We start from the raw sequence: 27,384 nt of genomic DNA on the forward strand, positions 1-27,384 counted from the left end.
AACAGATCAGCCATGATCTTACTGAATGGCGGGGCAGGCTCGAAGGGCTAGATGGCCTACTCCTGCTCCTATTTCTTATGTTCTTATGTTCTAAAGTCACATTGACTCTGGCTCAGTCTGATTTTGGAGTGCTCTGTTATCACTTCCTTAATGATAAACACCCTCCCTAAATCTCTCCGCATCTCCTTCTTTAAGATGTTCTTTAAACTCTCTGCCCAATCTTTCTGGTCCGTTAGCCTGGTTCATTGTCACTTTTTCTGCTGACCTGATCACAGCTCCTGCGAAGCTAGTTGGAACGTTTTGCAATATTGAGTGCACGATAGGAAATCACGTTGTCGAAATTGTACATTATTGTTTTTTGTAGATTGAATTTATCCTGACTGACAGTGAATGACAATAACAATGGAGCTCCATTGCCACATGTCTCTATACAGCTGCACAATTCCTGTTTCCTGATGACAATCCTGTAACATTAGGAGAGCAGCACGTCAAAAAGACTCCATGCGGAAAGTTCTCAGGAGATTCAAGCACTTTGCACAGCCACATCCAAGCTGAAATCCATCTGAAATTGCCTGTTTGAAGATGTCTCCCATCCTTTGGCTCTACCTGCACTTAGGTTTAAGATTCTGGATGCTAGTTATACTGCCATTTCTCACCAAAACGCATTAAAACTACTTCAGTATAAAGTTTATTTATTAGTGTCACAAGTAGACTTACATTAACACTGTAATGAAGTTACTGTGAAAATCTTTGAGTTGTCACACTCCGGCACCTGTTCGGGTACATGGAGGGAGAATTTAGCATGGCTAATCCACCTAACTAGCACATCTTTCGGACTGTGGGAGGAAACCCACACAGACACGGGGAGAAACGTGCAGACTCCGCACAGTCAGTGACCCAAGGTGGGAATTGTACCCAGGTCCCTGGTGCTGTGAGACAGCAGTGCTAGCCACTGTGTCACCCAATCACTTCACTTTGGCAAAGCAAAGTCCCACCATCGTTATTGGGACGCCAGGAGAAAAGATCCACTCCTCCATTTATTCCCAACTTATCTTAATGTTTGTATTTGTAATTCGGATAAGGGTAATCAACAGAAGAAATCAACTGTCACATGATACCGAGTTAGACCATGGATTACATTTTATTCAAAACATTGAAAAGCATTAGCCATTGTGTCCAACCTCAAAACTCCCAAAGGCCGGTGCTATACCGTGGGTGCAAAGTTCCAAAAGAAGTGCTGGACGCTGCATTTATAGAAATGAAACATTTATTTTTTTTTCCACAAAGCAATTACACCCTTGGTTCAAAGAGTGCAAAGGTTAGTTTTTGAAGCATTTTAGGCACCTGAACTTCTAAACACAGCTGAGCCAACACAGGACTATTCCCATGACCATGGACCTGATAGATCTCGGTCTGTTAAGGAAAGAGAATGGTCAAGCATTTCCCTGGAGTTCTTCCCGGACAGCTTGAGTGGGAAAATCCGTTTACATGCATGACTGCTGCTCTGGTGGCAAAGCTACAATGGCAGAGCAAAAGCAACTTGGAGGAAATTCTCATGCAATATCGTCAAACAAAAAGGCATAAATAAAAGGGTTAGGCCAAGGGACTGTGTGGGCCATTCTCATTTCTGCCTAGCATTACTATAGTAGTTTAGGGAATTTATGTTTTTAAATAAGTAATACTCAGGCACTTGTTACACTGATTGGGTTCATGAATGCATAAAAGCTGTAAATAAATCTTATTGACATATATCAGCGATTTAGACTTAAATGTAGGGATGCATGTAAGATGATATAAACGTGGGCTCTGTGGCTGATAGTGAGTGAGAACTACAGGAAGGGATCATGGATTGCTCATTTAGACAGAAAAAAGTGGCAAATGGAATTCAGTCTTGAAAAGCATGAAGTAGTGATGTTGGGGAGGGCAAACAAGGCAAGGGAATATGCAATAAATGATGGGTAAACTGAGAGGCTTAGAGGAACAGAGGGTCATTGGAGTGTATGCCCACAGGTCCTTGATAGTAACAGGACTTGTCGATTTTTTGTAGTACTGCTTTTGCTTGCCAACTTAATGCTGTCCTCAAGGTGTTGGTTCCTGATGGAGCAAAGATCCATGGGCATTAATACTTTTATCCAAGTGGCAGGAAGGGGTCTTGACAGCATAGACTGAAAGGCTAATTCCCTCTATTTAGGGAATCTAGAAAAGACAGGAGTGCAGTTACAGGATAAGGGCGTGATCATTTAGGATTGATAAGGACAAACCTATTCACTCAACGGGTTGTGAAACTTTGGGATTCTCTAACCTGGAGCATTGTGGATGCTCCATTGTTGAATATCTTCAAGGCTAGGATAGACACATTTTTGGTCTCTCAGGCAATCCATGATATAAAAGAGGTTTTATGGCACAGTTGTAGTGTCCCCCAGCTTTGGACCAGAACCTCTGAGTTCAAGTCCAATGCCAGAACACGTTGGCCACAAAAGGAGTGTACATAACTCAGTTTAATGGGCTGATAATCAGCTGGAGAATCTTTCCACCACTTCCCCCCTATTCCCCAAAGGGGAAAGAATGGTGGGTGTGAAGATATGCTTTAATAAAATGGATAAGGGGATTGGGCAGGATAATAGAGTGGAGAAAGAAGACGAGTTATGACTATTGAAGTAGTCTCGATGATCAGAATGGTCTACTCCTGCTCCTATGTTCTTATGTCACTCTTCCTGTGTGAAACTGAGCGTTGAATGCCAGTTAGAAATTCGAGCATTGGGGCAGAACCCAATTATGTCTCGCCTGACCAACACCTATGTGTTTTTTTAATCTGAGATGGCGCCAGAGCGTGGCGGCTCCTCGCGAGCTGTGCCCAGCATACCTTCTAATTCTATTTTTTACTTTTGTTCTATGCTTTTAAAACTTCATTCTAGCTCTTTTAAACTCACTAACAATGCGTTAAATTCATCTTTCTCTATGTCTCAGCTATGTCTCTAACACTACATTCTGCACTCTGTCCTTTCCTTCTCTATGAACAGTATGGTTTGTCTGTATAGTGCGCAAGAAGCAATACTTTTCACTGTACATTAATACACATGACAATAATCAATGAAATCAAAATATATGGCTTGCAACAGGATGTAACTAGTAAACAGTAAGAGTAGAAGCCATAGCTGCTTCCTTTCCACTCAAACCTATCCCCTTTCCTCCCTGATATAAAGATACTGGGACCAAGTGTCACAACTCTGTCACCACAGGTGAGATAGGGGAGTTCAGTACAGACCAAAAACTAACAAGTGCCCTTTCTAAGTCCCTGACAGTTTTATCTTTAGCGTTCTTTTAATATATATAATCAAACCCTTTATGGATTTATCGAAGGGAAAGTGTTGCCTCTTAGCGATTCCTTCTTACTTTAAGGGAGACAGTAATGCAACCTATTAGTTTCTGTAATTCTCGGTAACAGGGGGAAGGCATGCCGAGGAAGACAAAGGAGGAAACCACTACTTATTCTTCCAACCTTAGGGGTTAATGAAGGTAGCATTTAAAAAAATGGACTGTTTCTTTGTGACACCATCGGTGCTATCTATCATTACAAACACTGAAAACTGTAAAGTCAGGCCACTGGAATTAGGAAATGCACCGCTTACGGGAGACATTGAAAAGTGCACTCATTTAGTTGCACAATTTACGAATCTCATTCTACGGTGAGGCCCAATAATGGAAATGTATATCTATTGGATTTCATGCTGCGTTTATGGATTGAATCATAGGCTGAGTTTAAAGAATACAATCCCATTTTGTGCCCTATTCTCCTGGAAGTTTCAGCTCTTCCTAAAGTTCCATTAGGCACTGCCCACTTGTTCTCCATATGTCAGCTTAAACAACTGGTTTAACTGTAGAAGGTATCACAGTTAAATCCAGGCCTCTTTCTTCACATGCTCTATAGCCAGCAGGAGTCAATGGATAATGCAGCGTGGAGTTGGGAATTTGCTGATCTGTGTGACTCACTATCCCACCAACCGTTGTTTGTATTCACTGAGCTACCTAGATGGCCTTTTTTGTGGGGTTACGGAGATAGAACCTGGGTAGGATTGTTCTCAATGCAGGCTTGATGGGCTGAATGGCCTCCTTCTGCACTGTAGGAATCCTATGATTCTATTTGAAACGATTTAATGCTGGCTTCAATATCATGGCAACATGAAGGGACATAGCTCAACTGCAACATTTCCACATACTTCAATGACACTCCTTGGAAAATATGCACAAGACCTGACATGGCATCTCATGGTACAATCGTGAAGCCTAAAATATGTACTTGCTACACTGTGGCTTTTTTTTAACATCCTTTCATGGAATTTGGGTGGCACTGGCTAGGGCAGCATTTATTGCCCATCCCTATTTGCCCTTGAGAAGGTGATGATGAAGTATAATCTTGAACTGCTGCAGTTCATGTGTGATAGATACCTGCATAGTGCTGTTAGGAAGGGAATTCTAGGATTTTGACCCAGTGATAGTGAAGGGAGGCTGATATAGTTGCAAGTCACAATGGTGTGTGGCTCAGAGGGGAAATTGTAGATGGTGGTGGTTCCTATGCAATATGGTGCTCCTGTCCTTCAAGGTGGTAGCGGTCTCAGGTTTAATGTGTCATTAAAGGAGTTTTGGTGAGATGCTGCAGTGCATCTTATAGATGGTACTCACTGCTGCCACTGTTCATCAATAGAGGAGTGGAGGAGGGAGCAAAGGTTAAAAAGGTGGATAGGATCTGTGTCCAGGGTTGTGACATCAAGCTTCTTGAACATTATTGGAATTATACTCATTCAGGCAAGTGGAGAATATTCCATCACATTCCATGTAGATGGCGGACAGGCTTTGGAGATAGGAAATAAGTTATTTTCTGCAGAATTCCCAGCCACTAACCTGCTTTTGTAGCCACAGTATTTATATGCCTAGTCCAGTTCGGTATCTGGTTGGCGGTAATCGCTAGGATGTTGATTGTGGAGGATTCAGCAGGATGGCAATATCATTGAACGTGAAGGGGAGTTGGATAAATTCTCTCTTGGTGGAGATGGTCATTGCCTAGTACTTGTGTGGTATGTATGTTATTTGCCACTCAGCCCAAAGCTGAAAATTGGCACAGGTTGCTTCAGTATCTGGGGAAATCGCAAATAGTACTGAACATAGTGCAAACACCAGTGAGCATCCCCACTTCTGACCTTGTGCTGGAAGGAAGGTGATTGATGAAGCAACTAAGCATGGTTGGGCCTAGGACACTACGGTGAGGATCTCTTGCAGAGATGTTCTAGAGCTGAGATGATTGACATCTAACCACCACAACCATTTTCTTTGTGTTAGGTATGATGACTCAAGTAATGGAGAGCATTCCCTCCTGATACCCATTGACTCCAGTTTTGCAAGGACTCCTTGAGGCTACACTTGGTCAAATGCTGCCTTGATGTCAAGGACAGTCACTCTCATCTTTTGGACCAAGGCTGTAATGAGGTCAGGAGCTGAATGGTATTTGCGGAACTTAAATGGAGTGTCAGTGAATGGGGTTATTGCTGAATAAGTGCCACTTGATGACACTGTTGCTGATCCCTTCCATCACTTTACTGATGATCGACAGTATGCTAATAAGGCAGTAATTGGCTGTTTTGAATTTGTTATGCTTATTGTGTACTGGACATACCTGGGCAATCTTCCACATTGCTGGGTAGATGCCAATGTTGTAGCTGTACTGAAACAGCTTGGCTAGGGACACGGCAAGTTCTGGGGCTCAAACCTTTCGTACTATTGCCAAAATGTTGTCAGGGCCCATGGCTTTGCAGTATCCAGTGCCATCAGCTGCTTCTTGATATCACATGGAGTGAATCAAATTGGCTGAAGACTGACAACTGTGATGCTGTGGACGTCAAGAGAAACCCATAAAATTCTGACATAGAAACCTATAAAATTCTAACAGGACTTGTTAGGGTAGATGCAGGAAGGACGTTCCCCATTGTGGGGGCATCCAGAACCAGGTATTACGGTCTAAGGATACGGGGTAAATGTTTTAGGACTGAGATGGGGAGAAATTTCTGCATCCAGAAAATGGATAGTCTGTGGAATTCACTACCACAGGAAGCAGTTGAGACCAAAACATTGTGTGTTTTCAAGAAGGAGTTAAATATAGCTGTTGGGGTGAAGGGGATCAAAGGACATGGAAAGAAGGTGGGATCATCCATGATGATCGTTAATGGTGGTGCAGGCACACAGGGCTGAATGGGCTACTCCTGCTCCTAAGTTTAAGAAGAGGCAGAGATGGATCATTCAGTAGGCACTTTTGAATGAAGGGTGTTGCAAATGGTTCAGCCTCATCTTTTGTACTGATGTGCTGGGCTCCACCATTATTGAGGATGGAGATATTTGCATAGCCTCTGCCTCCAGTGAATTGCTTAATTGTCCACCACTATTCACGAATGGATGTGACGGGACTGCGGAGCTTACAGCTGATCTGTTGGTTGTGTGGTCATTTTAACTCTATCGCATGCAAGTAGCCCTATGTTGACTCCTCGCTTTTAGGTATCCCTGGTGCTGCTCCTGACCTGCCACCTCTGCACTGTTTATTAAGCCACAACTTGGATGGCGATGGTAGAGGAAGGGGAACATTCTGGGCCGTGAGGTTACAGAATGTGGTTGAGTACAATTCTGCTGCTGTGGATGGCCCACAGCGCCTCGTGGATGCCCAATTTTAAAATGGCTGGATTGGTTTCAAAATCTACACAAATGGCGCAGAGGTAATGCCACACAACATGATGGAAGGGGAGGGGGCATCACTGTGAAGACAGAACTCAGCCTCCACCAGGACTGTACCATCACAGCAACATGAAACCAATTCTTTAGCATGTTCTTAACATGCTCAGTGGATCCCATTAGCCTCAGTCTGAGTCAAATTTTCTACCACCCCAAATTGCTTTAAATCAAAGTAAGAAGTGCACTCCAGCAATAGAGACACAACTGGTCACTTATAAAAAGAGTGAAGACTAGATGAGACACTCTTTGATTATGAGGGGGTATAGTACTTTTTAAACCTTTAATTTGTCATGTTAAATGATGATGAACGCTTGCTGATCTGCGATGCCATTGGCAATATCCCCACTATTAACTCACCCAAAACGGACATTCTTCGTGCTTGACAGTGATTGGCAACTCAGTCATGATGGGCACTTTAGTTGAATTAGATACTCAACCCAATAAACCACTCCCCTCCGTCAGTCGCAGGATATCAGGAACACCAGTTATTTCTCTTTCTCATTGAGAGGCACTGATGTCAGTTGTAATAATGTAGAATTGTATTTACATATAGCCTTTCATGGTCTCTGGACATTTCAAATTTACTTTAATTGTCTTGCAATGTAAATATAGGGAACATGGCAGCCAGGTTGTGCACAAAGCAGCAGTGTGATAAAGGGCCAGACAATCCATTTAAAAAAAAAATCAGTAATATTGATGGGACAAAACCTCCCTGCTCTTCTTCACAGTGTCCTGGGATTTTAATATCCAACTGAGAGGGCAGATCAGGTCATCCTAAAGGCAGCATTCCTTCAGCACTGCACCCTAAGTGTCAACCTAGATTTTTTCAGGTCAATTTCTGGAATAGAACTTGAACTGAGAGCCTTTTGACACGGAGGCAAGAGCTGCTAACAGAGTCATGGTTGACAGATGACTGCTAAATCTGATGAGGTCAAGGCTACCAACTGCAGATCCTTCTGACTGATTTTGTGCCATTCCAGTCAGTGCGTTTACTAACTGAGCCATTGTGCAAGAGTAACTAGTGATGCATTCTCCAACCTATGCAAGCAAGGACATTTTTGAGAACCCTTCAGAAATACAAAAGGAAGAACATTGTTAAAAAATGTAAGAGATCCTAAAAACATGAGTTGTAACTCCAGCAGTAGCTTTCCTCAACAGATCTCGAACATTGCTCCCAATCCAGGCTGGCTTGCAACTGTCCTTCACATTTATATGACTGGCACTTAAGTGTCTCATTTACCCAAGAAAATGAAATGGGATTTCCACTTCTGATAGACAGGATGAATTAAAAGGCACTGTTATCCATTTGGTTGCTGACATTTTTAAAGAAAGCGTCGCTGGAATCTTGCAGTTGTAGATTATGCCTTTTGCCATCTGTTGGCTGTCATCATGAATTAAGAATTTCCATCTGTCTGCCTCTCCATTAAAAATTCCTTTAGGCATCAACAGTACCAGGATGAAATGACACTCCATCTGGTCTTCCTTTACAGATCCTTGATCATCTTTGCATGGTGATAATCTCACTGCGTTATCGAAAACATCTTTGGCTATCTCCGGAGTTCAGGTCATGGAGCTGGATTGAGGTACTCTGGATGTACATCGGGAGTTTGAATTCAGATGACTTGATGCAGAATTCCTCTTTAATTACAAAGGGCATCTGCGAAAAATTGTAACCGCAATTTTTTTTTTCCAAGTAACATTTTCCAAAGGCGCTTTAGTTGTGGTGTTTGGGAAGCCCATCAGGAGCAGACGGGGAGATGGTGCAAAAAGCAATCAGTAATTTTTTGCAAACGCTTAAGTTTAAAATCCAAGCTCAATATTATCATTGTCATCAGAATTAATTTTCAAAGTTTAAAAAGAAAAACACAGACTTGGAGATAAATCTGCGTATAGTTTATCATTCACACACCAAGTGAAACGAGGCAGATGGAGGCAGTGCAATCTGTTCTTAACGCTTCTTCAAACAAGAACCATTCTTGATGTGATCTCAGTGTTTGGGTTTTTTTGCGTTAGTATCAGGGTTTTTTTTTTCTGTGGCTAACATCTGTTTGGGAGAGTGTTGTCTAGCAGTGAGTCCTTGTCAGCCTGCTTCAGGCCTCCGGGTGTTGAGAGAACGGTAGGTGTCGGGGGTGTTATTATAATAGCAGGGACTTGGAGACCATTCTCCTCTGAACTGCCGCTTCTATCACATTCACCTTGTAAACATAATCTGCAGCCTAGACACGGAGAGAGAGAGAGAGACAGACAGATAGACAGAGAGGGCAGGAGGAGGGGATTAGAAGAAAAATACAAAGTGACAAAAATGAATCTTACTGATTTCCCGTGACTGTAAAGAGGGCTGACAGCTGCCACACCTTGCACCTAACCCAAGAAATTTAAATAATTTCCGGTGTAACACCAGGGAGGAACTGTGACTCTTGGGTATCCAGCCAACATCGGTTGCTGTAGGTGACAGCAAAATTTCAAAGCCATTTTCGTTTTCCCAAAAGCTGACGAGCAAAAGGCAGGAAAATTGCTGAATTTCTTTGTTCAAATACAATTAATTTAAAAATGTGGGTGTTGCTGGGTGTGTCAGCATTCATTGCCCATCCCTAGTTGCCCATGAGAAGGTGGTGGTGAACCTTCTGGAATCGTTTGATGCACGTCCTTAACCCACAGTGCTGTCAGGAAGGGGTCAGTTGTCAAATTAATATTTAATTTGTGTCAACAGAAATCCTACAGTACAGAAGGAGGCCACTCGGCCCATTAAGTCTGCACCAATCGCACTCCCACCCAGCCCCTATTCCTGCAACCCCACACATTTGCTCGGCAATCCCTTTGACACAAGGGGCAATTTAGCATGGCCAATCAACCTAAACCGTGCATCTTTGGACTGTGGGAGGAAACCCATGCAGACATGGGGCAAATGTGCAAACTCCACTCAGACAGTGACCCGAGCTGGAATTGAACCCTGGTCCCTGGCACTGAAAGGCAGCGATGCTAACCACTGTGCCACCTGTCAAGAAGATGCATAATGAAATAAGTTGGTTATAATAAGTGAATGGAGGGCAAAAGGTAGGCATGAGAGGGAGTGAGCAAGTTGTGACCTGGGATGATGTTTATCTGACCACAAGGTAGCAGGGCTTAAGTCAGCGTTAGTGGAAGCAGGAAGCTTTTATGGGTGAGGAGATTGTCTTACCACCCAAGCAGGATTGCTTCAGACCCATCGTTTCATCCTTTGGAGGGGTACAAGTTGTGATCTGAGAGGTGGTAGCCACAGAACTCTCTGAACCAGGATGTACATTCCAGGTCAACAGTCCAATGTTGCTTTCCTGCATCAGAAAAAAGACCCTCGTTATTCAAGGTGACCAAGAAAGCATTGGAATAAAAACTGGAGAAGCCACCAAACACCAACCTAACAATTTCAAAAGGGACTGATCCCCTTCCTAGCCATCTAAATTCGGTGGATATTGAAAGATGAAAAATAGAACAGACAGATGTTGTTATTCCATCCTTGAAATGTTAAAATAATCAGCTGCTAATATATCAAATTCAAGCCACCTTTACGAAATCCACAGAGACACCTGGATAACGAAAGCAGCCTGGAATAGAGACCTGGCATACGCACTAGAGTCCAGCACATTTCTGAATTGGTTAAAAACTAACAGAAAGGAAAATACTAATTAGCACTGAGCTGTAACGCTATTGATTCTCAGTTTGGCAACATCTGTTGAACTCCTGTTGTTTTTATGAGTACTTTATTCAGCAGGGTAGAGTTGATATGAATTAGCAATAAGGATACAGTCATGCTTTTGAGAAATCTACCAAATTATACCCTGTTAAGAACATGTTTTCTAGGATCCTTACAAAGGATTTTCATTCCCCCTCCCTGTGACAGTACCTATTGAGTTCAGTTAAGGCTTCTTTACCTCATTAATAAGCACTATGTGTATCAGAATATTTATTCTGCTGGTATAACAAGTTTTCTATATTATCCTTTCATGGATTGTGGGCACTAACAGCATTTGTTGCTTTTCCTGACTGAGTGGCTTGCAAGGGGTAGTTGGAGTCAAACACATTGCTGTGGATCTGGAGTCACATGTAGAATCATGGAATCCCTACAGTGCAGGAGGAGGCCATTTAGCCCATCAAGGCTGCACTTCACATAATTACCCTACTAATCCCTCTAATACTAAGGGGCAATTTAGTATGGCCAATTAGCCTAACCCACACATCTTTGGACTGTGGGTGGAAACTGGAGCATCCGGTGGAAAGTCACGCAGACACGGGGAAAATGTGCAAATTTCAGACAGCCACCGGAGATCGGAATTGAACTCGGGTCCCTGGCACTGTGAGGCAGCAGTTCTAACCATGTCGACCAAACTGGGCAAGGATGGCAGATTTCCTTCCCTAAATGATATCTGTGAACCAAGTGGGTTTTTCTGACAATCGACAATGGTTTCATAGTCATAGAATCCCTACATGTAGAAGCAGGCCATTTGGCCCATCAAGTCTGCACAATCCAACCCCCCTGACACTAAAGGGGCAATTTAGCTTTGCCAATCCACCTAAAAACTTACCCACACATCTTTGGACTGTGGGAGGAAACCAGAACACCCAGAGGAAAGCCACGCAGACACAGGGAGAATATGCAGACTCCACACTGTGTCCCAGCCGGGAATCAAACCCAGGTCCCTGGCGCTGTGAGGCAGCACTGCTAACCAATGTGCCGCCCCTCAGTCGATTTGTAATTCCAGATTTTCTTATTGAATTCAAATTCTACCATCTGTTGTGTGACGTTACCACCATGACTCTTTGGCACAATAAAGATGAGCTCAGGAGGTAGATGCACTGAGCTGAATTGGGGATATTGAGCTGGTTTGAATCCACCTAGTGAGCAGAGCACTAATCACAGTAAAGCCACAGAATGCTCCAGCACAGGAGCTCCTCTGGCCCTGTGTACATTTCTTTTCCCTCTTTTCAACTATGCATCAAACACTCTTGAAATTTACTCCTGAATTCTCTTCCAACGGCTTTCCAGATCACAACAGCACACTGTGTAAAAATACTTCTCCTCAGCTCCTCCTCACATCTTCCATCGCAGCTCGAGCAGCATCCTAGTTTTCTCTTGCACCTCGGAGCCTCTGAGGAGCTGGAAGACAAGTTCACTGGCATTATTCACACCCCCACCTCTCCCCCCAAAATCTCTCTTAGCCGGTTCACGTGAGGGTTTTTAGATGATGCGCTGGCAAGGTACTTGACAGTCATGAAGTATGCTCCAGGCTTCACTTTGCACTTGAATGGATGGCAGGTTAGCGATGCCAACAGCATGGATTCAATTCCCGCTGAAGTTATCCCGCCCTGTCAACTTTGCCCCTTGCCTGAGGCGTGGTGATCCTTCGGTTGAATCACCAGTCAGCTCTCCCCGCTCAAAAGGAAAGAGCCGCCTATGGTCATCTGGGACAATGACAACTTTAACTTTTACCTTACCAGTATGGTACAACTCACCCCATAGCAGGCTATACCCATCTCAACATAACAATGTGCATCACTTCATATACCCTCAAATCCACTCAACTCCCTTGGCTCCCAGTCCTGAACAACATCCCACCTCCTCACACAAGGAGGGAGATTGCAACAGGAAATCTCCTGGAGAAGGTTTACATTATTCTAAGCAAGGATCTTACCAATCCAACCGCTGTGCCTCTCCCACCATGCCAGTCTGTACAGTGTGGACCAATCACACCAAGGAATGACACTAGAGGCCCCATGGCAGCGGGATTGGAACCAACACACCACCATTAAAAATAATTTCCTCAGCACAGATCTGTCACCCATCCATAAGAACATAAGAAATAGGAGCAGGAGTAGGCCATCTAGCCCTTTGAGCCATCTAGCCCCACCATTCCATAAGATCATGGCTGATCTGAAGTGGATCAGTTCCACTTTCACCCAGATTCAATCTGTCAGGCCAACACTGGGCACTCCTCAACCGTTTCCAAGGCACTCGTGCAGCAAATTGGCACAAGTGGGGCCTTGCAGAGAGCCCAGACTGCAGTTGTGGTGCACCCCAATGAATGGCTCACGTCACTGCAGACTGTCCCTGACAAAATTCAGTGGAGGATTCAGAGAACAGTGCTGAGCCACTGTGGAGGCTATTGCCTTGCTTGCTGATTACTGTGCGTGCTAAAAAAAAAATTAGACAATCCCAGAAATGTCTAAATTCAATGGAATACAAGCCTGGATTCAATAGGACACCAGTCAAACAAATACTAGAGTCTTGCTTGAAGCCAGGTCCACTGCATTCAGGCAAAAGTCTTGCAAAATCTACTTTGATGGACTGGATGTTGTGGCCAGGATTTTCCACTCCCATATTCAGTAATGTATTATCAGACACCTACCATCTCATGCCCCACTTCAGAAAATCCATTCATGTTAGCATGATGGCGTGATACCTGACTGGTCTCTAAAGGCCATGCCAGTCTGGCAAGCAGGTCTCCAAGAGGAGTTCAGGTGGATCAGCATCACTCTGGTGGCCAGGCCCAGGCACTGATCTTGTACAGTGCCAGGGTCAGGGAATCCCAGAGTGAACTCTTTTGGGCTGGGGTGGCCTTTAGAAATGGCACCCCAATCCTTGAGTTACTAAGTTGCCAGTGGTGAAGTCATCCCACCAGCGATATGAGATGGCTTCTGACTTGTTCTTCCCCACAAGTCCTGCACTACGTGGCAGAGAAAACAGCCGACAAATGCCACTTTTCACCTTTGCCAATTTGCAGAAAAATCTTGTTCTATGGCTGGATGGCCAAAATCCTTCTCCCCCACCAGGTGCAATTCTCAAATGGCCAACCTTCCAGGGGAAGATTAAAGAAAACATTTCAAAGAAACTCACCTTTGAGGTGTGGCAGGATTGACTTTAATGACAATGAGGGATTCACTACTAATCCTTTATTTCTTATGATTGGCACAGTGGCACAATGGATAGCACTGCTGCCTCACAGCGCCAAAGACCCAGTTTTGGTCCCTGGCTTGGGTCACAGTCTGCATGGAGTCTGCATGTCCTCCATGGATTTCCTCAGGGAACTCTGGTTGCCTCCCAGAATCCAGAAGTCATGCTGGTTAGATACATTGGCCATGCTAAATTGTCTCTTAGGTGTATCTGAGCAGGCGTCAAGAGTGTGGTGACGAGGGGATTTTCACAGTAACTTCACGGCAGTGTTAACGTAACCTACTTATGACACTAATAAATAAAACTTCTATCTTACGAGCTTAAAATGACAATCTATCAAGTTGCATTGGGCTTCGAGTACCAATGCTTTAATTATGGGGTAGAGTAGTAACAAATGAAAAGAAAGGAATAAAGAGGCAAATCCTGCACTTTGGATCGGAATAACTCATGGGATGTCCTATCCCATGTGACCAAAGATCTGTGGGTTGCAAATCAGGCTGATTGATGACATGAAGACCATTGGCAGAAACTCGTGATGCAGACTAGACATCATCCTCAAATAATGGCCAACTGACAGCGATGATAACCCAAGTTTATGTAACCTGTCCTCACAATTAAATCCTTTAAGTTTGGTACCATTCTGGTAAACCTGTAGCATACAAACACCTGAGGAATAATGGCCAAAACAAATCACAATACTTCAGATAGAGTTTGACCAAAGCTTTGTGCAACTGGACTCATAACCTTTAACATTAAATAAATTCCATTAATAGTTTCTTTTTTTTAGTGTCTGTGGACCAGTTCTTAGTGATTTGTGTTCGACTCCCAAACTGCTTTGTCTTAACATAAAGAGCAATACAGCCCAGAAACAGGCCCTATGGCCACCAAGCCCACACCAATTTTTAAATCTTATTTAGACCCACTACTTATTGTCGTTATGTGGTTTCTATCCCTCTGTTCACCTCCCGTTCATGTGTCTATCAAAATATACCTTGAACGTTGCTAATGTGTCTGCTTCCACCATCTCCAGTGACAGTGTGTTCCAGGCACCTACCACCCTCAAGTGTGAAAAACATTTCCCATGTGACTCCCCTAAACTGCCCCCCCCCCTCACCTTGAACCTGTGCCTTCTTGTCGTTGACTATCCACCTGATCTATGCCTCTCATAATTTAGTAGAGTCCTATCAGTTGGCCCCTAAATCTCCATCTTCCAGTGAAAACAGTCTCAGTTTATACACTCTCTCCTCATGCCTAAAAGCTCTCCAGGCCTGGCAACATCCCAGTAAACCTTCTTTGCACTCTCTCTAAACCATCCACATCCTTCTTCCATAGTTTTATAGTCCCTCATTGTTAAAATAATTTCCAATTGTCTTTTCTGAATCTAAAGTGAAGCATTTCAGTTTTACCCACTGACTTAATCTATTTATGTCTCTTTGTATCTCTCCAAACTAGGATGCACAACTCTCTATTCCTTCATCTAATATAATCGGATGTTTATACAAGTGCAAGGAAAGCCACTAATCAAAACATGGCTGTCATGTGTCACCCAATATCGGATATCGCAAGTTGACCATTTCTCTGGAAAGTTTCTGTATGGATTACACTACAGACCTGTTGCATAGACTTCAACAACTGGGAGGTGTCCCAGTCCATTTCAAACAGAAACTCTCTTGAAAGAAAGACAATGGGCAGGATTTTCCATACAACCCCCTTTGGATGGAGGTGGGATCTTTTTGTCCTGCCATTGCCAACAGGGTTTCCTGCTGAATGTGCCCCTCGATGCTGGGAAATCTGCAGCGGGAGTGCACCATGGGCAACACCAGAAGATTCTGCCAGTGTGAATGTCTGGAAAATTCTGGCCACTGGAAATGCAAAGTGCTGGACTGTGATCAGCAGTAGTTATATCAAGGTGAAGGGAACTCCTAACCAGCCAGACAAAACCTACTTTGGACAATGAAATAATTATATCTACCATCGACTTCTATCTTGAAATGTCAAAAGTTTTAGAGATGAAAAGATCAAAACATGGGACTGCTTTGTCTGCAATAATGACTGCAAGATGTGCTAATCAAATTCCTTCCTGAGAATATACAGACAGGAGTTTTAAACACTGGCTCTGCCAAGCAGAATCAGAAAAGGAGGAAAACAAAACATCATTGTCATCTAAAAATATTGCTGGAAGAGAGCAGTAGAGATCTCTCCCTGTTTCCCTGAAGCTAAAACAGTGTCTTCAACAAAGTACAGACCTGAATCAAATTATCATCACAAGTCTACAGGAAACCAATTAACTTCAAACAGCCACAATGCTCAATCTTCGACACCTGAAAGATAAACAAAGGACTTAATTGTATATCCTTTTAACTTTTTACTGGAGTCTAACTTTCTGACATCTAATGTGTGTGTGTGGCTGTGTCTATTATTTTTTCTTGAGTTTAGCAACTAATAATTATACTCTTCTTCGACTCAAGAACACCTGGTTGGATAGATTCCTTATTAAAAATTAAATGCATTTGGATTAGAAAAGACATTTACTGAGAAATTAAATTTAATATTGAAAGGCTGAGCCCTAGGCACTAATCCCAGAGGAATACTGCAGTAGAGTTCTATCCAATCTGCAATCTTCAGCAAGATTGACTAGATAGCAAATTGGTGTGGAAATACAGTCAAATGTATTGGACCTGCAATAAGTATCACTCAATTATCACTCTGTTCTCATTGATCTATGTTGGCTTTATTATACACTTAGAAATCTCTTAACTCACCTTCAAATCCCTTCATGCCCTTACAACAGCAATCTCCTCCAAACCTAAATTCCCCCAAAATTCCCTTGAACATTCCTTTCTGCTCCAGTCTTTTGCACATCTCTCTTCTCCTTGTCCTATCATGATGTGGAGTAGCCAGCGTTAAGTCCAACAGGTTTATTTGCTAGCATGAGCTTTTGGAGCACTGCTCCTTCATCAGGTGAGTTTCATCCTATCATGGGTGAAAGATTCCTGTACTCCTGAATTCACTTCTCAAGCACGCCATCTATTTTTTGTTCTTTTAAAATCCCTCAACAAAACTTGTTCTTCTGCCATTAAAATAAATTTCTGTTTATATGAAACTATTTGTGATGTTTCAAAGTACTGCCAATGAAGTATTTTTTGAAAATGCAATTATTGTTGTCGTGTAGGGAGCATTGTAATCAGATTACAGACAGCAAAATCCCACAGCTCCCTGCTTCAGTGATTCGGGTTGAGGGATAATTATTGACCAAAGCACCGGAAGAAACTCCATGTTCTTCATCAAAATATTAAAATGTATTTATTGTCAAAAGTAGGCTTACATTAACACTGCAATGAAGTAACTGTGAAAATCCCGGAGTTGCCACACCCCGGCACCTGTTCGGCTACACTGAGGGAAAATTTAGCATGGCCAATCCACCTAACCAGCATGTCCCTCAGAATGTGGGAGGAAACCCAAGCAGACACGGGGAGAACATGCAGACTCTGCACAGATGGTGACCCAAGCTGGGAATTGAACCTGGGTCCCTGGCGCTGTGAGGCAGCAATGCTAACCACTGTGCCACCGTGCTGCCCCATTAATGAACCACTCATTGGGTTCCTTCATCCAAGTCATTGATTGTTGAGTCATCTGTATTGATTGCTGCGTCACTCCACCGGTTACAGCTTACCAACCCAAAAATGATCCATTTATCTCCACTCTCTGCTTCCTGCCAGCTAACCAATCCGCTGTCCATGATAATATGTTACCCCTTCCACCATGAGTGTTTATTCTGTGTGGTAACCTGTGATTTTCCTTTTAAGCGTTCATAGGACCTGGGTGTTATTGGCTGGCCAGCATTTATTGCTCAGCTTCACTTGCCTGAGAGTTGTGGTTGAGAGTCAGCCACATTGCTTATCAAACACTTTTCAAGTACACCACATCTTCAGGTCCCCCTTTATCCACATTACCTTCTCTTCCCCTCAAAGAAGTCTAATAAATCAGTCAAACATTATTTCCTTTTCACAAAACAATGAACTATGCCTAATTGCATTAATTCCCACACCAGTCCAACACTGGCATCTCCACATGATTGCATTAAGACTTTAAGTGCCCTGTCTAATTGCATTAAGATCTTCTAAGTGCCCTGCTAGAGCCTCTTTTATAAATGATTCTAGCAATTTCCCTACGACAATTGCTAGGCCAACTGCCCAGTAGTTTCCTGCACTCTGTCTCCTTACTTTCTTAAAGTCACTATTTTATAATCTAATGGAAAAAAAATGATACTGCCATAGAATCATTGATGTCCTCTTGACAAGGCCAGTGGGAACTCGGATTAATGTCTCATGGGGCAGCACTCCCTCAATGAAAAAGGCTGAAGTTTCTGGAGTGAGTCTTGAACTGACAACTGCTGGACTCTCTGCTGGCAATGCTATCCACCGTACCACAGCAGACACCTCATCTCATCCCCAGGTGTGCTGAGGTGGCTGGGGTTTTTTTAAAATATATCAAGTGACAATGGTTTTATGGACTTCTAACTCCAGATTTTTATTCAATTTAAATTTCACTGTTTGCTGTGGTGGGATTCAGTGCTGGGACCCCAGCTATTCACAATATACATTAATGATTTAAATGAAGGAATTGAATGCAATATCTCCAAATTTGCAGATGACACTAAGCTGAGTGACAGCGTGTGCTGTGAGGAGGATGCAGGGTATCTTGGACACTGCAATTAGGCATAGTTCATTGTTTTGTGAAAAGGAAATAATGTTTGACTGATTTATTAGACTTCTTTGAGGGGGAAGAAAAAGGTAATGTGGATAAAGGGGGAACCTGAAGATGTGGTGTACTTGAAAGGTGTTTGATAAGCAAAATGGCTGACTCTCAACCACAACTCTCAGGCAACTAAAGCTGAGCAATAAATGCTGGCCAGCCAGCAACACCCATGTCACACGAATGATGGCAAATACAATATAATGTGGACCAATGTGATGTTATCCACTTTGGTGACAAAAACAGGAAGGAAGATTATCTGAATGGCTGCAGTTTAGGAAAAGGGGAAGTGCAGTGTGACCTGGGTGTCATGGTGGAACAGCCGCTGAAGGTTGGCATGCAGGTACAGCAGGCAGTGAGGAAAGCTAATGCATGTCGGCCTTTATAGCAAGAGGAATTGAGTATAGTAGGAAGGATGTTTGACTACAGTTATACAGGGCCTTGATGAGGCCACACCTTGAGTATTGTGTGTGGTTTTGGTCTCCTAGTCTGAGGAAGGACAATTTTGTTATTGAGGGAGTTCAGAAACTAAGAGTCTAGAGAGACTGGATCAACTAGGCTTATACTCAGTGGAATTTAGAAGAATGAGAGAGGATCTCATAGAAACATAAAATCCTGATGGGACTAGACAGGCTAGATGTGGGAAGAATGTTCCCGATATTGGGCAAGTGCAGGACTAGGGATCACAGTCAAAGCCATTCAGGGCTGAGATGAGGAAGAACTTCTTCACTCAGTTGTGAACATGTGGAATTCTCAACCACAGAAAGCTGTTTGGGCTAATTCACGAGATACGTTCAAGAGGGAGCTGGATGTAGCCCATGTGGCTAAAGGGATTGAGGGGTATGGAGGGAAAGTGGAAGTGGCTTACTGAAAGTGTATGATAAACCATGAAATGGTGATGCAGGCTCGAAGGGCTGAATGGCCTAGTCCTGCACCTATTTTCTATGTTTCTATGAACTTGGATCCCCAGAACATTACCCTGGGTCTCTGGGTTACAAGGCCGGTTACAAAAATACTAAGCCATTGCCTCCCCTTTCTTTTTACTTGCTATGCCTTAACTGCTACAAAAATATAAATTAATTGTATTGTTGATTTTATACGTGGACAATATCTTTAAATTCTCATATAATCTGGAATGAACCATGGTTGAAACAGAAGTGTGCAAAATATTTAAACGGAGGAACACGGGTGACAAAATGGAAGATTTCAATCAAATGCCTTCAGGAAAAATAGTAGGGGTGGGGATATGTTCCAGTGTTGGCCAACTCCAGTACCGATGTCAGCCGCACTGTGGCCTAATAAGGAAGAATACATTCAGCAGTAGGTTTTACAAACTTACTAGTCTAAACAGACATAAGTCATGACAAAGTCGCACATTTAGACAGCGGAAAGAGTTTACAAATTTAGGTAACAATCTATTTTGATTCATGAATATCAAGGTTCAAGAGATCGCTGCTATGTTTTCGTTTCAGAAGGAAATTGGGCTCCTTGCCCTGATGGCTCAGGAGGTAACTTCATTGCTTGGACAGATACTGATTTATATAAAAACAGCCAAGTTCCTTCTAGGGTTGCTCCAAGTTGTTGGTCTCAGCAGTGGTGCTATGCTTGTCAGAGATAGGCTGGGAAAGGGCAAACATCTACCTTTTTCCTTCTAATGGACACTGCTGATGGATGGCGTCTGTGTTCAACTAGGTGGAGCAGCTCAAATCAGACTTGCTTCTGACAAACATCATGGCCTGAAAACGTACAGGCACCCACTTCTCCAGTCTCAAATGATAAAGGACAGCCACATGGCTAAGTAGCTGTGAATGAATTAGCAACGCAGGGGAAGAGAGGAGACTGTTAAGTGGGGGGGGTGCGGTGTTAAAGAATAAATGCATTCTGAATTCCATTAATGTTCAGGACATTAGCTTGGCTATGCATTTTTAATCCATTCCCAATTAGCTTACAGTAATTGAACCAAGAGATTTTTATCACCAAATACTTTTCACCAGGCTGTTCCTGACTGTAAGTAATCCAATCTCTTCACCAAGACTAAAGCAGTTTCCTCTGTCTAAATGTACAAATCAGATCCCCTCTACTTTTGAGAGGAAAGAGCATTTGACAGATTAAAAACCGGTTTCATACTTCAAGAAGCTATTGTGCTAATTATCTTGTCAACACTGTAAGTGTTAAATGGAAAAACATTGGATGTATGGAAGTGATTCTGAAGCAGTCATTTCATTTCAACATCCATTTGGCAGTGAATACAATTACGACAGACCAGTGTGTCCCATGATCTATACCATTCAACGGAATAACGAAATCTACTTTCATTAATTTCTTTGAAAGCATTATAGCAGTGATGGGCAACCTTGGCTAGTGAATGGGTCACATGAGTGGCACCTCCTTCATTGCAATGGGCTGCAAGATTGAAATCGGGCTTGTTCACTAACTATGACCCCATGAATAAGTTTAAATACATTTAATACGTGTCAAATATTTCACAACGAGAGACAGAAAATGTTCATTTATATATTAATAGAACTATCAACTTCAAATGGTAAAAACAAAAGACTTTGGATGCAGAGGGAGCACACAGCTCTTACAGTCAATGTTGTGAGCAATCAGCACGCACCTCATTCCACTTGCCCTTGCTTTACATGCGCATCACTTCAATCATATCAGTAGGAAAAAAAATCTACGCAGATGGAAATCAGCAGAACATGGCAACCTTGCACGTGGGCAACGGTCAACAAAACGCCTCGTGGACTGCACCCTGAAACTTAGATGGGCCGCATGTGGCCCCTGGGTCACAGGTTGCCGAGCACTACGCCACAGCCACATGGATCTTGAAATTCCAACCAACTGCTACCACCTCTTGCTTTTGGTAGATCTTTTTGCTCTTGGTCCTTTTTTAGCTGTTGACATTCAGAATCTCAATGTCTTGCTCTGATGTCAAGGGGAACTTGCACACTCCCAGACTTGAAGATGCCATTTAAAAGCTCAGGCTATGTGTTCTTCTTTCTCCCTCCCCATGTCTTCATTGCACTGAAATCCAAATACACCACACAATCTCCCACTCAAACTCAATCTCACCCAAAATCTGGATGCTTATTTGCATCAGTATCCATTTCCCTCCACCAGTCTGCACGTTTCCAAAATCCAAGCCTGAAGTCCTCCCAAAGTGGGTGTTGGCAACATGGACTTCTATTAGATTGGTCTATGATTCCGCTTAGAAAGTTATCTTGTGCAATATGGGACCAGCAAACTCTCCCTCTCTTACCAGCTACTATCAGGAATATTGGAAGGAATTACAGGCTGATAATCAACCTGTTTGGCCACATTATGAACCAGGGGAATTAAGTCCTGAAGTGGGACTCGAAACCAGAGCTTCCAGCCCAGACTTATCAGCTGCATGATAAGAACTCCTGAAGCATGATGTCAACTACTCAAATTATTAACTTATCTTGTCTTCACTTAATTGTTTTCAACTTTGGAAATGCCTTGCAGCTTGTTTTTTGGTCAAATCTATTAAGATATATTTTTAAAACCTTATGATTTTTAAATGATAGGGAAAGAGGAAAGTCCCTATGTTCACATTTACAATGGAAATGGCGGAAATTTCCCATCCTGAAATTGCATCCCACACTCTGTAGGGTTGCCACCAACTGATATGAAACTGTAATTAAACTATGACAAGTTTACACATGTGGTTTCAATTCTAATTAGGGATTTGTGATGAAAGTATATCTTAAAATAAGGACAAATGTCTAACTCGAAAGTAGCATTGCATTCCTGGGTTCACTTAAACCCCAGCTGAAATCCCAGTTCACCCCCAAACTACATTTGTCCTCGACTTCTTGTGTGCAGTGCAGAGAGATGAAGTGTTCCATTCAAAAATGAAAAGTTAATTGTTATTTGCGGAGTTAAATCTCCTTCTAAAGCCAGCCTGTCACAGGCTTTAAGTGTCAAACTGACCTACCAATGGGAGAAGAACTAGAGTTTCTCATTAATTTGATGATTAAACATTGCTTGTTGTTAATTATTTGCTCGAGCAACCTTCACTTCAGAAGTTAATGCTGCTTGGACCTATTGATTCATTACTTATCTTTTAAATGATCATGCATTGGTTGGTTAAATAGCTCAATAGTTTGGCAATCTATCATTTTGCACCACCATGAACTCTGATCTGTGAAAGATGTTGTGTCCACTTAAAAACAAACAGGTGTACAGTATGTTCCCTTATCATCACGAAGTTGGCATGGTGGCACAGTGGTTAACACTGCTGCCTCACAGCGCCAGGGTCCCAGGATCGATTCCCAGCTTGGGCCACTGTCCATGGGGAGTTTGCACATTCTCCTCCCACGGCTGTGTGGATTTCCTCCTAGTGCTCCAGTTTCCTCCCACAGTCTGAGAGACATGCTGGTTAGATGCACTGGCCCCAACAGGCACTGGAATATGGCGACTTGGGGAATTTCACAGTAACTTCATTGCAGTGTTAATGCAAGCCTAACTCATGACTAATAAATAAACTTTAACTAATGATGTATGTGAAAAGAAGAAAGGTTGATAAGCAAAAATCCTTGGATCTGGTTTTCTTCCTTCCTCCTTGGGTACCAATGTTGCGTTTGTATCACATGCAGAAGCTGACCCTTTCTAGTTAAGTTGTGTAACTAGAAGCAGGGGAAGCTAGGTATGGATTTACTTACTTTTGCAAACAGGTAAGGTGTTGGAAAGGACCCTGGAAGGCTGACCAAAGCCGAGGAGACTAGCAAATTAGAAACTAGAAGTAATGTGATGCCAAACCTAACCTGTAGATTGTTAAGCAGGCAGTGCAGTGGTAACGTACACTGAAGCCACGACATGTAGCTCTAAACTTGGAGTTTGATATTTTCCATTCATTCTAGGTGATGGCCGAGTGGTATTATCGCTAGACTATTAATCCAGAAACTCAACTAATGTTCTGGGGACCCGGGTTCGAGTCCTGCACACAGATGGCAGAATTTGAATTCAATAAAAATATCTGGAATTAAGAATCTACTGATGATCATGAAAGCACTAACGATGGTTGGAAAAACCCATCTGGTTCACGAATGTCCTTAAGGGAAGGAAATGTGCCGTCTTTACCTGGTCTGGCCTACATGTGACTCAGAGCCACAGCAAGATGGTTGACTCTCTCCTGCCCTCAGGCAAATAGGGATGGGCAATAAATGCTGGCCAGCCAGCGATGCCACGTCCCAGGAATGAATAAAAAGAAATGACTAGCTAATCTTAACTGCATTGTCACAGTGAATGAGCTTCACATTATATATACATTAAGGACAATATCTCACAGTCAGCTCAGTTGGCGGCACCCTCGTTGCTAAGTCGCAAGGGTCCAGGATCAAATCCCACTTCAGGACTTGAATTCAAAGATCAAAAGCCGACACCCCTATTGCAGTTCTGAGGGAGTGCTGCACAGTCTTCCAGGTGAAATATTAAACTGAGAGCCAGTCTGCATTCTCAAGTGGATGAAGAGGTGGGGGGGGAGTAATCCCAGTGTTGAGTAGCTGATATTTATGCTTTGCATCACAGAAATAGGTTATGTAGTCATCATCACACTGTTATTTGTGGGAGCTTGCTGTATGCAAATTGGCTGCTGCTTTTCCTGCAATACACCAGTGATTTGGCTACACTTCCAAAGAAAATCCATTGGCTGTAAAGCACTTACAGTCAGTGATGGTGAAAAGCTCCAAGCTTTTTCTTTTCAATCGGATAATTCTGCAGCCCCTTCCTATTTTCTTGGCTGGAATCTTTCTCAGAATGAGTAAAGGTAGTGAAACATTCTCCTCTATATATTTTAAGTTTCAGGTACATTAACACAATGACTCACGGTTCAGAAGGCTCAGACCAACCCAACCCAGACTCTTTTACAGACAAAGCCTCCTGGCATCACTACAGCCTGAAGGAAACTGCGTGTGATTAAACTTTCCACTTTTGTTTGGAATATTACAAAGTACAAATTTATTCTGTCTCAATAATGTGTCATAAACGAGTGGCACAGTGACACAATGGCTAGCACTGCTGCTTCACAGCGCCAAGAACCCGAGATTAATTCCCAGCTTGGGTCCATGCAGAGCTTCATGTTCTCCCTGTGTCTGTGAGGGTTTCCTCCCACAGCCTGAAAGACATGCTGGTTAGGTGCACTGACCAGGCTAAACTCTCCCTTAGTGTACCCAAACAGGTGCCGGAGTGTGGCAACCAGGGGATTGTCACAATAACTTCATTGCAGTGTTAACTTAAGTCTACTTGGGACACTAATAAAATAAATAACCTCCAGATTTAAAAGCTCATGTTGCAGGTGTGATATTTCTGTAACATCCAACCTAGTGGTATTTTCTAACATTTGGTGTGATGAAACCTGGCTGAAGTAGCAATGGATGGAATTTGACTCCGAAAACAATATCAAATATTTTACAATAGTTCTTCTTTGCTGGGTTTTGATTATTCCCATTCTCTAAACTCACATTTCCTGCCAGCTTAAGTACTGATGAGCTTAACAATTGAACTTGTAATAGCTTCGTACATTCACATTGAATCACACTTTCCTTTGCGTTCTAGCGATTTATTTCACATAAGAACAGAAAATGATGGAAAGACTCAGCAGGCCTGGCAGCAGCTGTGCAGAGAGAAACAAGAGTTAACGTTTTGTGAAGAGGGGAGTCATATGGCTCACAACGTTAACTCTATTTCACTCTCCACAGGGGTGGGATGCTCTGTTGGAGAATCAGTGTAGGCTCAAAGGGCCACATGGCCTCTTTCTGCACTGTAGGGATTCTAGAAAGGCAAGTAGTGATTACGTTCTCCTAGCCAGTCTCCCAAATTGTACCCACTGCAAACTTGAACCAATCCAAACCCATATCCTATTTCGCGTCAAATCCAGTTCACCCCTCATCCCTATTCTCACCGATCTACATTGACTCACTAACAGCAATGCCTCAACTTTTAAACCTCATCCTTGCTTTCAAAGGCCTCCTTGGATTTACCAGATTCAAGGCTGTGATAGACAGATTATTGATTGACAAGGGGAGTCAAAGTTTATAGAAGAGAGGCAGAAAAGGAGGCGAGGCCACAAGCAGACCAGCCATGATCTTATTGAATGGTAGAACAGGCTGGAGGAGCTGATGACTGCTCCTCTTTCACTGCCCCTGCAACCTCCTCTAGCGTTACAACCCTGTCTACACTTCAATCTCCCAGGCCCCAAGTTCTGGAATTTGCTCCTTAAGCCTCTTTATCCCCTCGACCCTCTGCATCTTAAACCTTCCGCTCCCAACCAAACTTTTGGCCAACTGTCCTGTTATCTCTTCACGTGTCAAGTTTTGTTAGACAGCACACCTTGGGATGGTTAAATGGGGCTTTAACGACGTGTTTTACTGTTAACATGTTTTGTCACAGTTGCAGAGAGGCAGGATCAACTTTACCAATGTCGTTCAAGACAGCCAAGTCCCTCCCCATTGGCAGAGCCCATGGGAAGACAAGGATTGGCTTAAAACCAAAAAGAGGAACAACTCCTGTTACCTAGCAATCCAAAACAAGCAAACTTAAAGGGTCTTGTCACCTTAGCTCTATTTTCTCCCCCCACGGATGCTGCCAGACCTGTAGAATTTTCTCAGAATTTTCTGTTTCTGTTGGAGGCACTTTGCAGTTTGTCATACATGCCAGGTTCCCCTCGCCGCAGACCATCTCTGAGTCGGCACCAGGATGTTTTCTTGTTTGTTTTGTTTCACACATTACAGGTCAAGTGTTCCCAGCAAAAGGCTGGGACACAGTTAACTCGTGCTTACTTTGAGCTCACCTCGGAAGAGGCCAGTTAAAAAAAAACCCCTCCAGACACTCTGACAGCCAAATGAGTGTACGTGGCTTATTAAGCGATACAAACCCCCCAGTGGGTGTTGGTTACGTGCAGCCTGGGTGATGCCCCATCTGGGGTGGGGAAGAATGCAAGCTAAGTTTAAGAAACCCTTGCTGCAGTCTCTTCTGGGGTTCAGCCCCTAGAACTTGTGCCAACTGCCCGCTTTTCACCCAGTCACTCCTCTTAGGAGCTCTTAACAAGATAGTCAACAACCAGAGGCAGCTGGGGGTGCTGGCGGGGGTGGTGGCAAAGCTCGCAGAGGAATTTTGCAAATGCACGTATTTATGTAAGTAACTGAAAGCTGTAAATGTACTTGTCAAAACAAACTCTGTGACAAAGTACCGGGGGTTGAATTATTTTCCAGTCTTCAATGTAGCCAGTGGACAATTGTCTAAGATATTTTTGGGTGGTGGGGGGGGGGGGGGCGGAATGGACAAAGGTATTATTGGGCATTTATGGTGTGGGATGAACGCTCTGTCGTGTTCACTTAAGTGACATAAAGAGGAGGGGGATTTAAAAGCCAGTGTTCCACATTTAGAACATGAGTGGCAGAGACAGATGGAGGGAGAGGGGGTACTGCCGCTTCGACCCTGCTCCTACTGACACTGTGGCCACAGTGAGTTTCTTTCTGTCCAGGATTACAGGAGAAATTCCCAGTATACTTTACCGTGGCGTTCGCCGCTTCCTCCACACGCTCTCACAACGTATCCTCATGATTTCTCTTTCGCTGCTGGATCTTGCGTCAAAGAGACATTTATATATTTTTTTCTTCTTTTCCCCCCCTCCACCTCCTAAAGATTCCGCCAAGTCGCTTCCCTTCGCCTCTCTCTACATTCTTCTGGCGCCGGGACACACACACATCCCCACCCCTTCAAATATATATATATATATATAAACCTCCTTTCGATAAACAGAATGAAGAGATCACAAGATTTCCCGTGCCTGTAAAGTGATGGCGAGCGGTCAATGATTAGCTGAGTGTTACCACGCAGCCAGGTAATGTTTATCTGGATTCTAGGGAAGGAGGTGTCAATTAACATTCGTCTTTTTTTTGAAAAGA

General features: G+C 43.2%; 1 long non-coding RNA gene across 1 annotated transcript; it reads right to left on the reverse strand.

Moving 5' to 3' along the window:
- Positions 1-637: 637 nt before the first annotated feature.
- On the reverse strand, positions 638-27,105 carry LOC145341790 (uncharacterized). Its single transcript, XR_013886451.1, has 3 exons — positions 26,992-27,105; positions 9,950-10,082; positions 638-8,987 (listed from the first exon to the last, which is right to left on the reverse strand). It is a non-coding gene; the product is annotated as an uncharacterized LOC145341790 (long non-coding RNA).
- Between the last annotated feature and the right edge of the window lie 279 nt (positions 27,106-27,384).

This window comes from Carcharhinus amblyrhynchos, chromosome 4, assembly GCF_965287045.1.
Source record: "Carcharhinus amblyrhynchos chromosome 4, sCarAmb.v2.hapA, whole genome shotgun sequence".
NCBI classification, from domain to species: Eukaryota; Metazoa; Chordata; class Chondrichthyes; order Carcharhiniformes; family Carcharhinidae; genus Carcharhinus; species Carcharhinus amblyrhynchos.